Source organism: Schistocerca piceifrons, chromosome 6 (assembly GCF_021461385.2).
Source record: "Schistocerca piceifrons isolate TAMUIC-IGC-003096 chromosome 6, iqSchPice1.1, whole genome shotgun sequence".
Taxonomy (NCBI): Eukaryota; Metazoa; Arthropoda; class Insecta; order Orthoptera; family Acrididae; genus Schistocerca; species Schistocerca piceifrons.
Genome location: NC_060143.1, coordinates 78,941,541 through 78,962,291, shown reverse-complemented (window position 1 = coordinate 78,962,291; position 20,751 = coordinate 78,941,541). Strand labels below are relative to the sequence as shown.

The window sequence follows — 20,751 nt, the reverse complement described above, 5'->3', positions numbered from 1 at the left end:
ATGAAACGACATTACAGTACCATGCAGAAAGAATTTGAACATTTAGATGACAATGAAAGAGCAAAAAATTACAACGACCGACAGACGGGATTCATTGTACTGTACATCAAGAAGCACTTTGTGCTAAATTTACAGGCATGGAGCACTTGAAGAAACTGCTGATAAGAAGAGTAATATTTCTGAAGTCGCACACATAATTACATTGTCGTTTTCAACAGTTTTCGATGGATGTGAACGAAGAGTATGGCGACCTCATATACTGTATTACTGCAAAGTACGTAAGTTAAGTCAAGCGGCATGCCTGGAAAGGTTTCTCGATGTAAAACCCGCTATTGTTCAATTTATGAAGGAGAAAGTAGTGCTGGAACGAAAATTAGAACATCCGGAATTGATTGCAGACTTCTCATTGTAAATGGACTTGACTGCGCGCTGCCTACAGCAAGACTGCAAGGTCACTTCTTTCTGATTTGGAGGGGATTCATTTAAAAGAAAACTCGCGTTGTAAAAGGGACACATTCTGACAAAGATAGCCCAGAGCCTAAGCTCACTGGCGTTAAAGAAACCGCGAGATTTGAAGGATTCATTGTGTCCTTGCAAGAATTATCAGGAAAGTTTCTAAAGGATTTGAGCGCACTGCCACTCTTACATTTGTTTTCGAATTGTTTTTCAGAAACGTTTGCCGGAAAGCTCCCCTGTGCATGTGCAGATGTAATTGACTGGCCAATTTTAATGACAAATCTTTTTACGTTAAAACTGTCCAGGACGTCTACATTGCTTTCCTCATGTACATTTTCCAAGTCTACATAATGAGGTTGCAAAAGTGTTACAATGTTTCGAGCGACAATTCTGTGAAAGACGTTTTTTCGATTATGAAAGTAAATACGTTACGATTACGTGGCATCTTCAATCCGTATGCCGATGTTTCTTACCACATAAAAAATACGTATTCAGCACGCCAAAAATAATTAATTAACACTGAAAATTGATTTGTTTGTGATCTGTGTTGCTGAGAAATGTGAAATACAAAACCAAGCCGTATGCAGTACTGTACTGCCATCTACATGAGGCGCATTCGCTGTTTCCCTTTTTCCCGCTCCTCGTCCTCAGACAGACAAACGTGGCGGTGGGAGAAATGTGAAGTGATGCTGAGCGCTTTGGCACTATGGCGTGGGGGTAGCCAGTGAGCCCAAATCTTGGCCGATCCTGGCTTGCCCAAATGTTCTCCGTGCAATCCAGACAGATTCTGTGGAATCAGAAGGATAAGAGGGGGTAGCAGCGGAGTGAGGCTGTTACCGGAGCTGTGAATACACTAAGCAGGTTCAAGTAGACGTAGGTTGCAGTAGTTACGTATAAACGAAGCATTTACGCAACATGTTCCCCATGCTATCAGTCTGTACATCGAGCGAGCAATGAAATAAACTAAGGAGGATTTTGGAAAGGAACTGAAATTCAGGGAGAAGAAATAAAAACTTTAAGGTTTGACAGTGAAAGACAGCGAAGTACTTCGAAGATCTACTGAACGGAATGGATGGTATCTTCAAAATAGCTTGTAAGAGAAATATCAACAAAATTAGAACGACAGTAATTCAGTGTAGTCGACGTAAATCAAGTAGTTCTGAGGTAACTGGATTAAGAAATTAGACACTGGCGGTAGTAGCCAGTTGTATTATAAGGGGCGACCAAAAAGTTTCGTTTCAGGGTCGACGGTTCCTGTCGGTTGTACGAGCAGGCAGTTACGGACTTCTTCATGCAGCAGGACACAGTGTTTTTACCAAATCGGCATCTTCAACCTTTTGCGTAGTCGGAATGATTGTGTCAGTGCTTACGGTGATTTTGCCTGATTGACATACCGATTGTGGATTGTACTGCCTTCGAACGGAAACTTTTTGATCGCACCTTATATTGCGCAGCAAACTAACTGACGGAATCCACCCGCCAATGACAAAAAACAATTTTTCGAAAAGATGAGTATATTAGTATATTAACATAGAAATGTGTTAGGAATTAATTTCTGAAAATATTTGCCTCGAGTGGCGTCGTAGATGGAATGAAAGGTGGACCATATACAGTATAGACGAGAACACAGCAGATGCTTTAGGAATGTGACACTACAGAAGAATACTGAAGCTTACGTGGGTACGTAGACTAACAAATGAAGAGGTACTGAAACGAGTAAGGGGAAAGAGAACTTAACAGTATAAGTTGACTGTAATAAACGATTGACATCTTTCTGAGGCATGAAGGAATTATGAATTTGCCAGGCTTGAATACAGTACGCAGGTATGAAGAGTTTATGCAGGATATACTAGCGGGGAGAGCTACACCGTATCTGTCCTCGGATTCACTACGACGGCAGGAAAACATTCAGAAATTATACAAAAACAAATTTTACATGTGGACAAAAATCAGAATTTTTAATTTTTAATCATTATTTTCTCGCTTTTCGAAACGCAAGAAATTTATTCAAGGCATTAGAATGTCTGGACACGTGATCGAAGACCTAGAGGTGGACGTGATATGCAAGCAAAGAAAAATTGGAAATAGAGATTTTTACCGAAACAATTTCTAAAATACACGTCAGAATTTGGCGCGTGTCATAAGTTCGATCGTGGCTCCGAAGTTGAAGAATATTTCATACAACGAGAAGACCTCTTTTAACAGATGATAAGATTTTCTATATCTTGGAAAGTCCATTGGTTACTGCCTTTTAAGTGTCGGGTTCACATGGTCCTACATAGTAGGGTGTGAATAGAATGGCAAAGGGTTCCTCCAGCACTCTAGGTGCCACCCACATACCGTTACAAATGTGCTTGTCAGACACCTATTCTGCTGAGTGATGCCTCACGGCTGCTTTAGCACCTGAGGACAGGCATACCCAATGAAGGGTGTCGAAGGGGTTGCCTACCTTCAGGCGCTAGAGCAGCCGCATGGCACCGCTCAGACTGTCTGAACTCCAACCCCGCTTCTGATGACCGCGCTGTATAGAAGACGCTAAACTTGAAACGTTTCTTCCTTTTTCTGTTTTGTGGAATCTGTTTTAGAGAATTGTTACATAAAGACCTTCTTCTGTAAAGGATGTTGTTGTTGTTGTTGTTGTTGTGGTCTTCGGTCCTGAGACTGGTTTGATGCAGCTCTCTATGCTGCTCTATCCTGTGCAAGCTTCTTCATCTCCCAGTACCTACTGCAGCCTACATCCTTCTGAATCTGCTTACTGTATTCATCTCTTGGTCTCCCTCTACGATTTTTACCATCCACGCTGCCCTCCAATACTAAATTGGTGATCCCTCGATGTCTCAGAACATGTCCTACCAAACGATCCCTTCTTCTAGTCAAGCTCCTCTTCTCCCCAATTCTATTGAATACCTCCTCATTAGTTATGTGACCTACCCATCTAATCTTCAGCATTCTTCTGTAGCACCACATTTCGAAAGCTTCTATTCTCTTCTTGTCTAAACTATTTATCGGCCACGTTTCACTTCCATACATGGCTACACTCCATACAAATACTTTCAGAAACGACTTCCTGATATTTAAATCTATACTCGATGTTAACAGATTTTTCTTCTTCAGAAACGCTTTCCCTGCCATTCCCAGTCTACATTTTATATCCTCTCTACTTCGACCATCATCAGTTATTTTGCTCCCCAAATAGCAAAACTCCTTTACTACTTTAAGTGTTAGCTAAATCATTTTATTTTTGTAGAAACGTCCTCCACTTAGGCTCTATGCTGTAACTCTCTGAAGAATCGCGATCGGAGCACTCAGTCATCCCGGAGAATGTTGCAATCTAGAATGTTAATAACATTAAACTAAACTGAGAAGAAAGGGTAACTGGCTGAACAAAGAACTGTTGCTGCGAGGGTGGCTTGTGAGATGTGCTTGGATAGATCATACAATAATAGACGGTTGCCCACGAATTGCAAAGTCTGAGTCATTAGAGCTCCCAGAGCTTTAGTCTGTCTGGATGTTTCCGTTAAGTAATTCATTATACAAGTAGAGTTTTGTGTTTAACGTCTCTTCCGAAATTTTCTTACTTTATTGTGTATCAAGGAGGCACAGGTTTTAGTTTTACCATTTTAACATAGACAAATATAATTTACTTGGCAATGCTACTTTCTTATCTTCTGTCCATATGAATGACACATTTAATACATCGTTAACATATACATTAAATGAAATAACAAGTCTATACCAAAATTATCAGTGTGAAACACAGTGATGTGCTAGCAGACGGCATTTCCCGATAAGCGAGAAGTCAGCCGAAAAATCACCGTAAGTACAAATCAACCTATTCTTAACGAACTGTTTTTCGATCTAAGAGCAAATCAAAATGTAAATAACTTAATTACAGACCACTGATGATGCTTTTCCTCAATGAAGCGAAACGCGTCTGGTGAAAAACTCACTTATTTTTGTAGTTACAACGACAGAACAAAAATACCGTCAAGAATTATAAAGCAACTACGGACAATACGGCCACACAAATGAGGCATATAGCTCTCCCTCCTATATATGAATCCCATCCAAAAATGTTATTTATGTACAGTTTTACAACTGTAGCCAACACAATTATTGTACTTAAAGTTTGCAACACGTCACCTGATTATATAAACGAATATGAAGTTTAAGCTATATCAACTTGACAAAAACCGATTTATATACCACCTGAAAATTTTATTGCAACGCATGTATTCAACACCTCAAAACAAAGATCTCCAAAATAATTTAAAACTTAATTTATAATAGTGTTGTTACGGTGTATATTCTTTGGACTTTGTGATAATGTTTATCTTCTGCTATATGATCCTTTCCGGATGCCATCTTTATTTCCAAGCTTGACAACATACATGTGATGTGTTATGACAGTGAAAGGAACCTGTGACCACTAGAGATTGTTTTTCTTATTTTCTTTTTACCGTTAGATATACGTTTAGTTTTTTGTCAGAAGAAACCCAAACAATGTTCTGAAATAGTGTTTTGTTTCTCCACTAGACAGTGTCATAACTTCCTCCAAAATATCGTAACACAGCACGCACACACATTCTAACAAATAGAAATCCACCTGATAATGGAGGTTTAAACCTTTGAAATGCGTCATGGAGGTAAATAAACAGTGACTGGTAACAGCAAACTTGTTGTTTCATTTAATGTCAATAACAGTCGCGGTAAACCTTAACCTAAAATGTTCGCATTTAAACAGATACATGTCTGATTTTTTATTGACGTTCTCATGACATAAGAAACTACCGAGTTTTAAGTTCTTTCCTTGCGATCGAACATTTCTGTGAGGTTTTTAAAATGACAATCATATTCGCTGTTGACTGTAGAAGTTATTTGTTTCACAACTGCAGTTTCAATCTTGTGGCCATTTTCAGGTGGTACTGCAAACGATTTTGCTTCAGCACATGTCAGACATTAAAATCCTCTGGCCTTTCCTATCCGTTATTGAAGCTGTAAATTGCTCAAAAAGGAGTACATTATTCAGCAACAAAAATCTTTGATCATTTCTCCATCAACATAAAGTATCTGGCAGGTAGCAGGTGAAGTTTAATATCTAACTTAAAATCATTTCTTTTGAACCACTCATTTTATTCCATGAACGAGTTTCTGCTTCAGAATTGGTAACAAATTTTTACCTCTGAATGTAATTGCATGTGTAGAACTAAAAATTTCAGTAATATTAATATTAGCACTATTCATGTGTGTATATACCAGGTGATCAAAAAGTCAGTATAAATTTGAAAACTGAATAAATCACGAAATAATGTAGATAGAGAGGTACAAATTGACACACATGCTTGGAGTGACATGGGGTTTTATTAGAACCAATAAAATACAAACGTTCAAAAAATGTCCGACAGATGGTGCTTCATCCGATCAGAATAGCAGTAATTAGCATAACAAAGTAAGACAAAGCAAAGATGATGTTCTTTACAGGAAATGCTCAATATGCCCACCACCATTCCTCAACAATAGCTGTAGTCGAGGAATAATGTCGAGAACAGTACTGTAAAGCATGTCCGGAGGTATGGTGAGGCGTTGGCGTCGGATGTTGTCTTTCAGCATCCCTAGAGATGTCGGTCGATCACGATACACTTGCGAATTCAGGTAACCCCAAAGCCAATGATCGCACGGTCTGGGGACCTGGGAGGCCAAGCATGATGAAAGTAGCGGCTGAGCACACGATCATCACCAAACGACCCGCGCAAGAGATCTTTCACGCGTCTATCAATACTTTGTTTTTTTTTATTCTAATAAAACCGCATGTCATTCCAAGCATGTGTATCGATTTTTACCTCTCTATCTACATTATTCCGTGGTTTATTAAATTTTCAAATTTATACTGACTTTTTGATCACCCGGTATATCTTGTAATCTGACTTGTTCCACATCATATCGACAGAATAATCGTGAAAATGATCTACGAAACATGACATAACTAAATTAAACTAAACTAATCTGACAAGTACACATATCATTGTCAAAAATAAGCCTCTTTACTGTAGAAACTGCAATTACGAAATAAATAATTTCTACAAAAAAAAAAATTTCTACATTGCAATGAACCACGGCCATGAGAAGCTAATCATTTCTCATTAGTTTAAGAATGGTGCAGAAAGTTTGGGGGTCCAAAGTAAGATTTGAGAAACACGGATGAATACGTGCGGCACAGACCTCTGGTCTGTTGGTTCAGGAAACATGTTCTGTGACGTAGACTGCATAGAATGTTATGACGTGCCCTTTACCTGTGTGTTATGAAAACGCTTGCAATTTATAAAGCTGACTTCACACGAAGCATCCGTGATGCTGCAATCGTGTATAGCTCGTGACACAACCATGTTTGCTACTAGACAGGAAATTGCTTCGATGGGTTTGACAAATGGCATGAGATCACATTTTCTCGCAAGATCGGCTATGGGTGATTTAGAATTATGTGTGAGTCACAGTGAAGTGAGCGTATTCATCTGAATGGTTCAAATGGCTCTGAGCACTATGGGACTCAACTGCTGTGGTCATAAGTCCCCTAGAACTTAGAACTACTTAAACCTAACTAACCTAAGGACAGCACACAACACCCAGCCATCACGAGGCAGAGAAAATCCCTGACCCCGCCGGGAATCGAACCCGGGAACCCGGGCGTGGGAAGCGAGAACGCTACCGCACGACCACGAGATGCGGGCTATTCATCTGAGATATGAGGAGTGAGACCATTTTGTGATGCGGGAGAATAGAAGTAGATGTCATCAAACATGATTGATTGTCAACTGTAATTAGCCGCTGTTCGCATTTGTGTGAACACTATTTGTGCTGCACTCAGTACGCTTCCAGAAAGAACGTGATCGACAGGCACGACATTTGAGTATCGAAATAGCACTCGCTTTGCTGCTACTGGGCATCACTTGTGTTCCTATAAGACTAACATAAATCATGATTAATAGATGAAACAGCAGCCGGTTTTATGTGTTCATGACATTAGATCATCATTTTCATTTCCTTCATAAGACATTACTAGGTCAGTTAAACACTAGAGCCAGAAAAATGTAACGTTGTTGTACGTCTCATACGTACACTGCATTTCGCGAGATGGTATGAGGTCAACTGTTCTTCACGATGAAGATGTAGTTTGAAACGTTCAAAAAAATGGTTCAAATGGCTCCGAGCACTATGGGACTTAACATCTGTGGTCATCAGTCCCCTAGAACTTTGAACTACTTAAACCTAACTAACCTGAGGACATCACACACATCCATGCCCGAGGCAGGATTCGAAACTGCGACCGTAGCGGTCACGTGGTTCCAGTCTGAAGCGCCTAGAACCGCACGGCCACAGCGGCCGGCTGAAACGTTCAGACATCGTCATTGACTATCGTGTTGCACATTCCTGAGACATGCGGCCCCATTTCTTCTCGCTCTGTTAATAGAACTACGTCATGTTCGGTGATCTTCATTCTTCCTCAACTTAAAAATTAACTCTGTTTCTCGTGAAACTGGTTTACGAAAGCCGAGAGTTTTTTGTCTCACGATTGATAAGAAGGGTGTTCTTCTGTGTAGCAGTTCCACCAGGAAATATTAATGTTATTCTAACGTATACCGTTGAATTCCATGACAGTAGCTTTAAAAACATTGGTTCCCAACCTTTCTGAGATCTTTACTCCTGAGTACAATCATTTATTGGCGAGTACCCCCTCCAGCCCCCCCCCTTCCCCCCCCCCCCCCCTCACCACCACCACCACCACCACCGCCATCGCCAACATTAGCGTCTAACTAAACTTCAGAATGAAAAATAATTTTCTTTCAACACTCTCATCTTTAAAATAAGCAAAGATATATTATATTTGGTTTTTGTAGGCGTTTTATTAATCCACGAACTAATGAGTCAGTGAGACATTTGGTACCGTTTACATCTAACAACTTTTTATACAGAATGAAATAATTCCGCCGGCCGCGGTGGTCTCGCGGTTCTAGGCGCGCAGTCCGGAACCCTGCGACTGCTACGGTCGCAGGTTCGAGTCCTGCCTCGGGCATGGATGTTTGTGATGTCCTTAGGTTAGTTAGGTTTAAGTAGTTCTGAGTTCTGGGGGACTAATGACCACAGCTGTTGAGTCCCATAGTGCTCAGAGCCATTTGAACCATTTTTGAAATAATTCCCTGTGCATCGCGAGTGCTATCTACAGTCGTTTCTCAGAAAGGGAAGCTAATAATCCACGTTGAGGGTAGACACATTTTACAAAACATTCTTCCTCTACACCACTTCTTTCCCTAGAAACGTTTGCTTCACCCAAACCTTGCACCCCGACTTAGACTCTACCAATTGAAAATGTTTGCACTGTTCTTATTGCTTGTAAACCACCTAATCGCTGGACACCTTACTATTGAGCGGATAGAAATTGGAAGACCCGAGACTATTAATGCTTTGTGCCTTTCCTCGGCCACTAATAATAAAAATAATAATAATACCAGTAGCAGTAGTAGTAATTTGTAAGCCCTACAGCATGGTAGTTATATTTATTATTGTGATGTGCTGTCAATTGGTTCGTTTATTTATTGCCAAGTGAATAATGAAACAATTTCTGTTCCATTGTGGGAAATACCTACAACACGAAGAAGGCATTTTCTTGGAGTATTTAAGCACATGTGACAGACGTGTCAAAGTGTTACTATCATAAAGGCTTTGTACAAAGTACGCTTGTTGATAAAATATAGATATATCTATATTTTAACCAAAATACAGGGTGATTCAAAAAGAATACCACAACTTTAAAAATGTGTATTTAATGAAAGAAACATAATATAACCTTCTGTTCTACACCATTACAAAGAGTATTTAAAAAGGTTTTTTTTTTCACTCAAAAACAAGTTCAGAGATGTTCAATATGGCCCCCCTCCAGACACTCGAGCAATATCAACCCGATACTCCAACTCGTTCCACACTCTCTGTAGCATGTCAGGCGTAACAGTTTGGATAGCTGCTGTTATTTCTCGTTTCAAATCATCAATGGTGGCTGGGAGAGGTGGCCGAAACACCATATCCTTAACATACCCCCATAAGAAAAAATCGCAGGGGGTAAGATCAGGGCTTCTTGGAGGCCAGTGATGAAGTGCTCTGTCACGGGCTGCCTGGCGGCCGATCCATCGCCTCGGGTAGTTGACGTTCAGGTACTTACTGACAGATAAGTGCCAATGTGGTGGCGCTCCATCCTGCTGAAATATGAATTGTTGTGCTTCTTGTTCGAGCTGAGGGAACAGCCAATTCTCTAACATCTCCAGATACCGTAGTCCAGTTACAGTAGCACCTTCGAAGAAAGGTGACGCTGACGCCTAGTCAACAGCGCCTCAAGCGAACAAATGTACAACTAAACGAAACTTTATAGTTCCCTTAATTCGCCGACAGATAGTGCTTAGCTCTGCCTTTTGTCGTTGCAGAGTTTTAAATTCCTAAAGTTGTGGTATTCTTTTTGAATCACCCTGTATATCGATATATACCGGCAATATTCTTTCCACCGATATATCGAAATGGGATTATCGAGTGCCTATATTTTTATTTTATATTGTATTGTTATTTTCAAATTGCTGTAGAACATATTTCTACTTTCACTGCGTGAAGGAGTCTGAATACTTTTTTAGCTTTCATCACGTCCAGTCTCTCTTTGAGTGTGTGAAACAAGTATAGTTGGCACAAAGAAGTCGAAATGCACTAGGGGTGGCGGTGTGAATGGAATAACAAGATGTCCGATGTGAAGAAATAGCACACCAGTTGAGTTAAAAAATAACTTTTAACGCAACTCATGTGCTATTTCTTCGCATCTGCATTCTTCAAAAACAGTTGCTGAAACTGAAGAACAAAAATATAAATGACTAGACTGGTCTTTGCGGTGGGTGGAGACGTGTGATGGGAAAAGCTGACCTAATCGTCGCTCGGTGCTACCAACACAAACTGCAACGTTTAACTTCACCACGCAATTATAACACTACAGCTGCAGGGCGCTGGCGTTTGCAGAAATGAAAAAAACGGGGAAGTTGACATTAAGTGTTCCAGACAAATCCAGTATGTGAAGAAACTGAACGACGGACCCATCGGACAAAAATGGTTAAAATGGCTCTGAGCACTATGCGACTTAACTTCTGAGATCATCAGTCGCCTAGAACTTAGAACTAATTAAACCTAACTAACCTAAGGACATCACAGACATCCATGCCCGAGGCAGGATTCGAACCTGCGACCGCAGCGGTCACGCGGTTCCAGACTGAAGCGCCTTTAACCGCACGGCCACACCGGCCGGCTTCTATCGGACACCTTTTATTGTGCCCTTCATGCAGTTTGTTAGCAAAGTAGTTATCGCCAAGGGTGAACGTACGTCGTTTTCATTTCAGTTCTTTTTCTAAGGTGGCTAAGGAGGCTGCTAGCTTGTTGATGTACAGAATATCTAATAATAAATCAGTACTTAAATATACAGCTCTAAGACTGGCAGTATGTTTATAATGTGCAGCTTTTTTTTTTTTTTTTTTTTTTTTTTTTTTTTTTTTTTTTTTTTTTTTTTTTTTTTTTTGACTGGTACGTCGATATTCTTCCCGTCAATCGTATGTTTTAATTATCGATATATCGAATTTTGACATTTTTAAAAGTATCAACAATCCTGGTACAAAGTATAGTGTGGAAGATGTTGCACATACATGCATTTCACGAACTGTAACCTCTGCTACATTGTGTCACACGTTAATGGCAGTATTTTTTTAAAAAAGTGATTATTGTTAACTTACTTAATCAGTATTACAGTCTTATGCATCAGTGATATTAGTAATGATCTTTTAAAAATAATTTATTTTCCTGACCGAAACATCATTAAACAACTTCAAACAAATTTCGGGCTTGCAGCCGATCGTCGTTTTATTAATAGAACGATATTTCGACTGGATATGTATGGGAATTTGTTATACGTCCTAGTCTTCTTCTCCCTCCCTCTCTCTGTCGATCTCCTCGTCCCCTTCTCTTTGTCCATCTCCTCTTCATCCCTCTCTCTGATCTTTCCTCTTTTCTGTGATGAAAATGATGTTGCTTTGTGGTGCGCTCAACATCGTGGTCATCAGCACCCGTACAAGTTCCCAATCTTCCCATTTACAGTCTCGCCACGTCTCGAATGTTGAGATGATGATGATAACACAAATACCCAGTCCCGAGGCGCAGAAAATCCCGGGCCCGGCCGGGAATCGTACCCGGGACCTCGTGGTCCAGCGGCAGCAACGCTAGCCAGTAGACCATGAGCTGCGGACACTGTTTTCTGTGAAAACCAACAGCGAGGAAGGAAACAAAACGTCCCATTGTTGTGTATACAGTTTTTATTTAAAAACATATATAACAAGAAAGATTATAATGGGAGAAATAATTTGTCTAATGGTTTAAATGCCACGCCATCGTAGTTAAAACTGATTGTGAGAAAGAAAACAACACTCCACATCTTCACAGCAGAGTACAGCACAGCATTCGCTCTCTCTCAGTCAGTAATAACAGAATACATGTGCATTGTTGTTTAAAACAATTTACAGCCTACGTCCATCCGAATGTTCATTAGAGCATCGTGTAAAATTTGAAGTAAATAGGTCAATAACTTGTCAACATTTTTTTTAGCAACATTAAACGACTTGTTTTTATATAGCAGTATAGATTAAACCTGTGGTCTTTAACAACATCCCGTCCAAATCATATTCAGTTTCAATGAGGAGGGTTCTACAGCACGGGGTTGCGCGCCTGGTATTGGCATTATCACAAAATTTTTGTCTACAGTATTTTTTTTAATTTTCTGACTAACTTTTTTTGTGTTCTTGAATTTCTGTGGCCTATCCGTGCGTACAACCTATATAGAAATGATGGAAATTGATAAAAGAAAATCGAATTTGATGGTTTTCTGGCGACAACGCAATGTCTCAGCATGACTCCATTATCACGAGACGGAACGTTGGGCACGGAAGACTCAGCCGTCGGCACACGGACCGTGCCGAACGTCAACGTTGAGCGTGCCAAGTTCAACGTGCTGATGAACGGCCAGATACGATGCGGCTTGTGCATACGGTACGTGTGCCGCAATGTGGTATACGCGATCGCAGCGCGCTCCAGGAGCAGTTCTCGGTTATGTGTGGCTCACAAATCACGCTGTTTATGAAATGGACGGGAGTAAAATACCTCCATTAAAACGCACGTTTCCCCCACTGTCCACATGCTCATCATGTTGTTCTGTCGTTAGTATACGTAACTGAAAACTTTAATATCAATGGCCATGTTATAAGGTAAAAAGGAAAGTACCATGTCCAGTCAATACGGACATCGGCTTATAAAAATTCTATTACAAATAGTGCGGAAAAATTTACAATAGTTCTCCACATAATATAAAAATTATTTCATCATGCTCAATTTTTTAGTAAAATCCTAAGGTCATTCTTACTTGATTACCGTTCCTATTCAACAGCAGAATCTTTACAACGTGTGAAATACAAAACTTAAAACAAGAAAGTGCAAAATATCGGCCGGCCTGGGTGGCCGAGCGGTTCTAGGCGCTACAGCCTGGAACCGCGCGACCGCTACGGCCGCAGGTTCGAATCCTGCCTCGGGCATGGATGTTTGTAATGTCCTTAGGTTAGTTAGGTTTAAGTAGTTCTTTCTAGGGGACTGATGACCACAGAAGCTAAGTCCCATAGTGCTCAGAGCCCTTCGAATTCTTTGCAAAATATCATACTGTAAGTAGTGCAAGCTATCTTGTGGATCAAGCCAAACGAACAAACTTACTCCTCGGAAAGACCGCATTTATATTTACGTAGCATCGAGTATTATAGAGTATAAGAAAATACCAGAACCTATGAGAAAACGCAAGGGACAGTAAAACATTTTTTGGATGCAGTGAAACGCGGTCTAGCAACAGATCAGCGGTTGCCTAACAATTCTAGGACACTGCTCCTTGTGCTATACCGAGCATGACTGCTCTGTGGCCATGCTTTGCATCTTACCGTCTCCTTTAAGCTGTAATCGTAGATTTGTTATTAACTGAAAGATTTAGTCGTAAAAATGTTATTAACTGACATTTAATTACAACGTACTTCACCAAGAAACTTGCATTTCTTATGGATGCCTTGAAACGGCATATTTTCGTAATACGCAAATTGCAATAGTTCTTTAACCACCAATATGACATTTCCTGTCATTTCATTACAACATATCATACCATTACCGACGGGTTTCCGAGAGATTGTCAATTTTCTGCTGATCACTAACGGCATATACGTACGAGCTTCAACTGAAAGCCAGTATGGCGTCTCGCGACTCTGTACTGGAGGGAGATGGCGTACAAGTGACGTAGGTGGCCTTCTGTCACCCCATTCGTCAACATTCAAACGCACGTTCAGACTATCTGTCATGCTAGATATTGTCCTGTCCGTTCGGAAAGAGTCCCCAACGTGCTTTTTCACGCTATGACGTTAGCGGAATAGAGCTGTGGTTAGCACACCGGAATCGCATTTAGGAGGATGACCGGGCATCCTAAATTCTGTGACTTCCCTAAATCGCTTAAGGTAAATTCTGGGATGGTTCGTTTGAAATGGCACGGTCGCTTTCTTTCTTCATCCTTCCCTAGTCCGAGCTTGTGCTCCGTATCTGAAGCCCTCGTTGTCTTCCTCAGAAACTCGGCACGCTCAACCTGCGAATGCACGGTCTACGTGCCGACGGCTTTAGACCACAGCGTGGTGCCCACGTAACAGAAGTCCCGACAGAAAGTTCTACGGTCGGTAAAGTGGCTCCAGCCTTCAGTGGAAAGAGGTCAAGTGCGTCCATCCTGGCTGGAGTGAGGGAACGCTGGATCCGAGACTGCGTGTGCGCCTGGTACCTCGATTTCCGCCGACTCTGAAAGCTGCTGCATGGGAAACAGGAAATCGCACAGGAGTCGGCATGCGGTCGCACAGCGGTAGTCAGAAGATGCCGCACCGGTCCCAGGCGCGACTTAGACGCGCCAAGGGCGAGATTTACGGCTGCAAAAACCTGAGACAGGGGCGGCGCTGTCACAGGGGTTGAAATACGGCGGCCGCGTAACGGTCGCACCGTGCCCCGGTCTGCTCTTCTGTGCTGCGTGTGGCCCTGTTGCCGCGGTCACTGGCTTCCCTGATGGCGTGCGCCGCTCTGCCCCGGAATTCACAGGCGTAGGTTCAAAATGGTTCAAATGGCTCTGAGCACTATGGGACTCAACATCTTAGGTCATAAGTCCCCTAGAACTTAGAACTACTTAAACCTAACTAACCTAAGGACATCACACACACCCATGCTCGAGGCAGGATTCGAACCTGCGACCGTAGTAGCCTCGCGGTTCCGGACTGCAGTGCCAGAACCGCACGGCCACCGCGGCCGGCCACAGGCGTAGGCCTGGACAGGGCAGCTGCCGCCAGCGCTAGGATTTACACGCTCCGGTCACGTTAATGTGACCATACCCCGTGTTCGATACCAGTTTGCAATAAGCACTCACAGACGGTAAGTGGCAGCACTAGCTGTGGAGGTTATACAGGGTGAAAAGTATTTAAACCGACAAACCCTGGGAGGTTGTAGAGGACATCAAAACAAATATTTTTCCTGTAATGTCATTTTTTCTTATGAGGATTATTGAAACCGATGGAGGTCGTATTACGCTCGTCAGTTGCTAGAGACCGTTGAAAGGTGGCTACACTGAGCCACAGCGCCAGAGAGTTTTGTTTCGCCGCCTCCACTGGCAGTGATTATTGAGAAGTAGCGGAGGGCAGTGCTTGTTGAGAACTCGCAGTAGTCAGTGCTTGCTGAGATGTCGTAGTGAAGAGTTCTTGTCGAGAGGTCGTAGTAGGGAGTTCTTGTTGAGATGTGGTAGTAGCGAGTCGGTGTGGAGATATTGTAATGATTAGAGTGCTTTTCATCAATATAAATGAAGGTAACAAACTCCTTTTCTTTTTTTCTCATTATTTCAATGTCCTGAATAATGCGTCATTACAGGTTCAGTCAACAAAGCATCTGGCTTGTGTTCTTGTATTAGAGTGTAATTCTGGTTTTCTTGTGCAATTACAGTATTTCTAATTTTTTTTATCACGTCAGTATAAATGGTATTTCAAATTTCTTGTCTTATTGAAGAAGAACCGTGCCAGATGTGTACGTTGAGTCATACTTCCACACACAGAACAGTTATACTTGTGCTTTGGTTTCGTAGGTTTTATAGTTGCTGGGGACTTAATTAATTAATTGTGTTAACGAAAATTTTCATTTCATTCTTTGTTGTTGTTCTATGCAGTCAGATTGCGTAATAATACGAGTCAGGGCCAACCGTTTACGAGACACAGCGTAATCGGACATACAGCTACGAAAAATAAAAATGATTTTCAAAATTAATAAATAAGCCCCCATGCACCGTATTACGATCTTCAGTTGTTAGAGGGCGTGTTACGCTCTTCAGTTGTAGGCAACTGCTGTCCACCAGTGTAGTAGTGCATCGTCTGTTTACTAATGGAGCGATACACGTGGAGTGAGTACACTGATATGGTCGGTGCGTGCTAAGTAGCGCACCACAACGGACGAGCTGCACAGCGGATTTATCGACAACAATATTCTAATCGCCGTATCCCGCATCATACGACCTTTGCTGCTGTGTACCAACGTCTGCGTGAGACCGGGTCATTTAGCAGATTACCTGGACAGGGACGCCGTCGCACTGTAAGAACGCTGCAATTTGAGGAAGCTGTCTTGCAGCATGTGGAGCGGGATCCTTCAATCAGCACTCGTGCAGTTGCACGTAACATGGGGACGAATCAGACGAATGTAAGAATAGTCCTTCGAGAGCAATTGTTACGTCCATTTCACTTACAGCGTGTCCAAAACCTGTAACCGCTTGATTATCCACCCAGAGCACAGTGTGAAATGCACCCTACTTTCCATCCTCTGTGTTGTTTACCTGTGAAGCAAAAAAATGGTTCAAATGGCTCTGAGCACTATGGGACTTAACATCTATGGTCATCAGTCCCCTAGAACTTAGAACTACTTAAACCTAACTAACCTAAGGACAGCACACAACACCCAGCCATCACGAGGCAGAGAAAATCCCTGACCCCGCCGGGAATCGAACCCGGGAACCCGGGCGTGGGTAGCGAGAACGCTACCGCACGACCACGAGATGCGGGCCACCTGTGAAGCAACGTTCGGACGTAATGGAGTCTTCAACATGCACAATTTCCATGTTTGGAGTAAGGATTACCCACATGCCACAATTACTAGCGCTCATCAAGTGCGGTTCTTCGGTAATGTGTAGGTCGGTGTTGTTGAGGACTGTTTAATTGGGCCGTATCTGCTACCTACGCCATTAAATGGCAGGCACTGTTACTCGTACAATTTTCTCGCCAGAGCATTGCCAGAATTGCTGGAAGACGTTCCGCTCCCTACAAGACGACGCATGTGGCTCCAACATGACGGGGCGCCGGCACATTTCAGTCGTTGTGTGCGTCGATTCCTGGACCGACGGTTCCCAGAAACGTGTATTGGCAGAGATGGTCCTGTACCGTGGCCTATTCGATCCACAGATATGCCCCTCTGGACTTCTTTGTGTGGGGAGAGATGCGCAATCTTGTTTACGCAACTCATGTTGCATCAGAAGAGGATCTGGTTGCCCGGATAGTAGCAGCAGCAAGAACAATTCAGGATACTCCTGGGGTTTTTGCCCGTGTCAGACAGAACATGATCCGACGGAGTAACCTTTGTTTACGTGTCAATGGAGGCATTTTCGAAAATATACTGTAATTGAAATGGTGTTGTGTTAATGTGTTGTCTTTTGGTCATAAAAAAATGGAAAAGTGTTAGTTGGTTTAATTAATTTGCTACCAGAGAAATCTTCCTCTACCGGTTTAAATACTTCTCATAGGAAAAAAATATCATTAGGGAAAAGTATTTGTTTTGATGTCCCCTACAGCCTCCCAGAGTTTGTCGGCTTAAATACTTTTCACCCTGTATAAAGCGTGTCGGGGGACGCGGAAAACAGTGCAGTCGTTGCCGTAACGCGATAATTGAGCGACTTATCTGGGAGTGACGTTGCAAAGCGATATGAAATGGAACCAGCATGTGAGGAATATGGTAGGGAAGCCCGCCCGGTTAGCCGTGCGGTCTAACGCACTGGGGACCGAACCGCACAATAACTCTGGGTTCGGTGTGGGGCGCCAGTGGGGTAAGTGAACTGCTGTAGCCTGTTGTGGGGTTGTGAACCATTGAGGGTACGTCGAGGACAAAAGCCTCTGCGTCATTTCTAGGTCCCCAATGCAATACAGTACATTGGTAGAGAAGGCGAATGCTCGACTTCAGTTCATTGGGACAATTTTAGGAAAGTGTGGTTCATCTGTAAACGAGACTACATACAGGACGCTAGTGCGACCTGTTCTTGAGTACTGTCCGAGTGTTTGGGATCAGTACCAGGTCGGATTGAAGGAAGAGATCGAAGGAATTCAGAGGCGGGCTGTTAGATTTTCTACTGGTAGGTTCGATAAGCACGCTAGTACTGCGGACATGCTTTAAGAGCTCAAATGGGAATCCTTGGAGGGAAGGCGACGTTCTTTTCGAGGAACACTATTGAGAAAATTCAGAGAACCGGCATTTCTACATCTACATCTACATCCATACACCGCATGCCACCTGACTGTGTGTGGCAGAGGGTACTTTGAGAACCTCTATCGGTTCTCCCTTATATTCCAGTCTCGTATTGTTCGTGGAAAGAAAGATTGTCGGTATGCCTCTGTGTGGGCTCTAATCTCTCTGATTTTATCCTCATGGTCTCTTCGCGATATATACGTAGGAGGGAGCAATATACTGCTTGACTCCTCGGTGAAGGTATGTTCTCGAAACTCAACAAAAGCCGGTACCGAGCTACTGAGCAACTCTCCTGCATAGTCTTCCACTGCAGTTTATCTATCATCTCCGTAACGCTTTCGCGGTTACTAAATGATCCTGTAACGAAGCGCGCTGCTCTTCGTTGGATCTTCTCTCTCTCTTCTGTCAACACTATCTGGTACGGATCCCACACCGGTGAGCAGTATTCAAGCAGTGGGTGAACAAGTGTACTGTAACCTACTTCCTTTGTTTTCGGATTGCATTTCCTTACGATTCTTCCAACGAATCTCAGTCTGACATCTGCTTTACCGACGATTAATTTTATATGGTCATTCCATTTTAAATCACTCCTAATGCCTACTCCAGATAATTTATGGAATTAACTGCTTCCAGTTGCTGACCTGCTATATTGTAGCTAAATGATAAAGGATCTTTCTTTCTGTGTATTCGCAGAACATTACACTTGCCTACACTGAGATTCAATTGCCATTCCCTGCACCATGCGTCAATTCGTTGCAGATCCTACATTTCATTAGAATCTTCGATCGTTACAACCTCTCGATATACTACAGCATTTGAACCTGACTGCAGAACTATGTACTGTCTCTAACATACAATGCTCGTAACGACCACCAAGGTAAGATACGAGAAATTAGGGCTCATACGGAGGCATACAGACAGTTCCCTTGCTCTATTTCGAGTGGAATATAAAAGGAAATGACGAGTAGTGGGGTGGCGTGCTCTCCGCCATGCACCGTAAGGTGGATTATGGAGTATCTATGTGTATATTCAACGTCAGCGTTCGATAACCACTGAAAGAGGGCAGGGGGCGGTGGTAGCAAGGAGCGTTTACAAAGCGTGTCGGGGGTACGCTGATAAACGGTGCGTTGCTGTACTGCGCAAGTGGAAAGATTTACTGACGTCCAAAACGGAATCATCATTGGCTTTCGGGCCAAAGGGTGGGAGCTTTTACGAAACGGCTAAGTCCGTAAACAGTTCGAGTTCCGCCGTAGTTAAAGCAACTGGTGGCGCTGTTAAATTTAGCCCGCCTCCCCTTTCAGTGATAATGAATTTCTACTTCTGAAACAGAGTAAACAGCTACGACAAAGGACAGTTCAATGCATTAATCTATTATTAGCATTCTTGTGTTATCATTTCAGTTTATTTCGTCAGCGAAGTTAGACGTTTGTGGTCTGCAAAACGACTTCCTCGACAGAAGCACGAATTGCAATTGTGACAAATTGTGGAAACAAATGTGAAAATAGGTGCGATTAAGGAAACTCGCGAAATTTTTGAGGTCGAATATCCAGACAGAGGACTACCAACCAAGAAAGCAACACTGCATTTGTATAAAAATTCGCTTACTTACGGATTTGTGCAGAATATAAAACAACAAAGAGTTCCTTCAGTTCGCACACCAGAAGTCACTGCAGACATTCGCCGAAGAATTATTCAGAGCCCAAAGAAGTCTACGCGTGAAACTGGCTCAACAGATGTATGTAAGTAAGAGGAGGTGCAGGACTGATGACCTTAGAAGTTAAGTCCCATGGTGCTCAGAGCCATTTGAACCAAGAGGAGCTTCCAGCGGATACTAAAAAGTCTTAATTTGAGGCTATATCGTGTGACGATTGTGCAGCAATTACGGGAGGAGGATAGTTAGAAACTTGTAGATTACTGCACATGGCTTTCGAATCACATCAAAGATAGTTTGTTACATCCTTTCCATTGCATCACGAGTGATGAAGAATGGTTTCACCTTTCCAGTCATGTGAATTCACAGCGCACGAGGTACTGGCCAACGGAGAACAGTAACATTGTGTGTCAGCAACGACTCCATGATGAAAAAATGGATGTTCGATGCCGTGTTACAGGAACGCGCATCATTAGACCGATAGGTGGTGATTGGTGGTGACATTGAAGTGACCGGCCAGTGAAGTTTCCGGAATCCCGGAGAAAGAGATCACCTCTCCTACAGCTGGCAACGAGTTATAGCGATAACGGTGCATAACAAGAACTCGCTCGGCAAGCTGCGTTCTCATTACTACCCGACTAGTTCCGGTTGTACCTTGTTCGCCATCCAATCAAAGGCAACTAGATTTCTGCAACAGGGGAAGAACGTAACGCGGCTTAGAATTTTTCTGAGCTCACCAAACAAAATACTAGTCATCTCCTTAATATGGCAGACTGGTCGCATTGGAGCGCAGTAGATCGCGCTGAACTGGTACCTGGCGGTCTGGTGACCCTCCACCACCAAGGATCCCGTTAGGTGAGTAGGTGACAATCGCATATATGGAGTAAGCGTAGGAAAATAGGCCAACGTGGAAACTTGACAGAATGGCAGAATGCAGCTATTGTCTTTGAAGGTGCCCGTGACCGTAACGTAGAGAAATGGCCAAA

At 42.6% G+C, this 20,751-nt stretch overlaps 1 protein-coding gene and 1 non-coding gene across 2 annotated transcripts in view; one reads left to right on the top strand and one right to left on the bottom strand.

Annotated features, from left to right (window-relative positions):
* The window catches only part of LOC124802799 (agrin), a 304,188-nt gene that overhangs the window by 100,373 nt on the left and 183,064 nt on the right, over positions 1–20,751 (bottom strand). The window lies entirely within an intron of this gene.
* Positions 13,020–13,103, top strand: Trnas-gga. Its single transcript is given in 2 exon segments — positions 13,020–13,059; positions 13,069–13,103. It is a non-coding gene; the product is annotated as a tRNA-Ser (tRNA).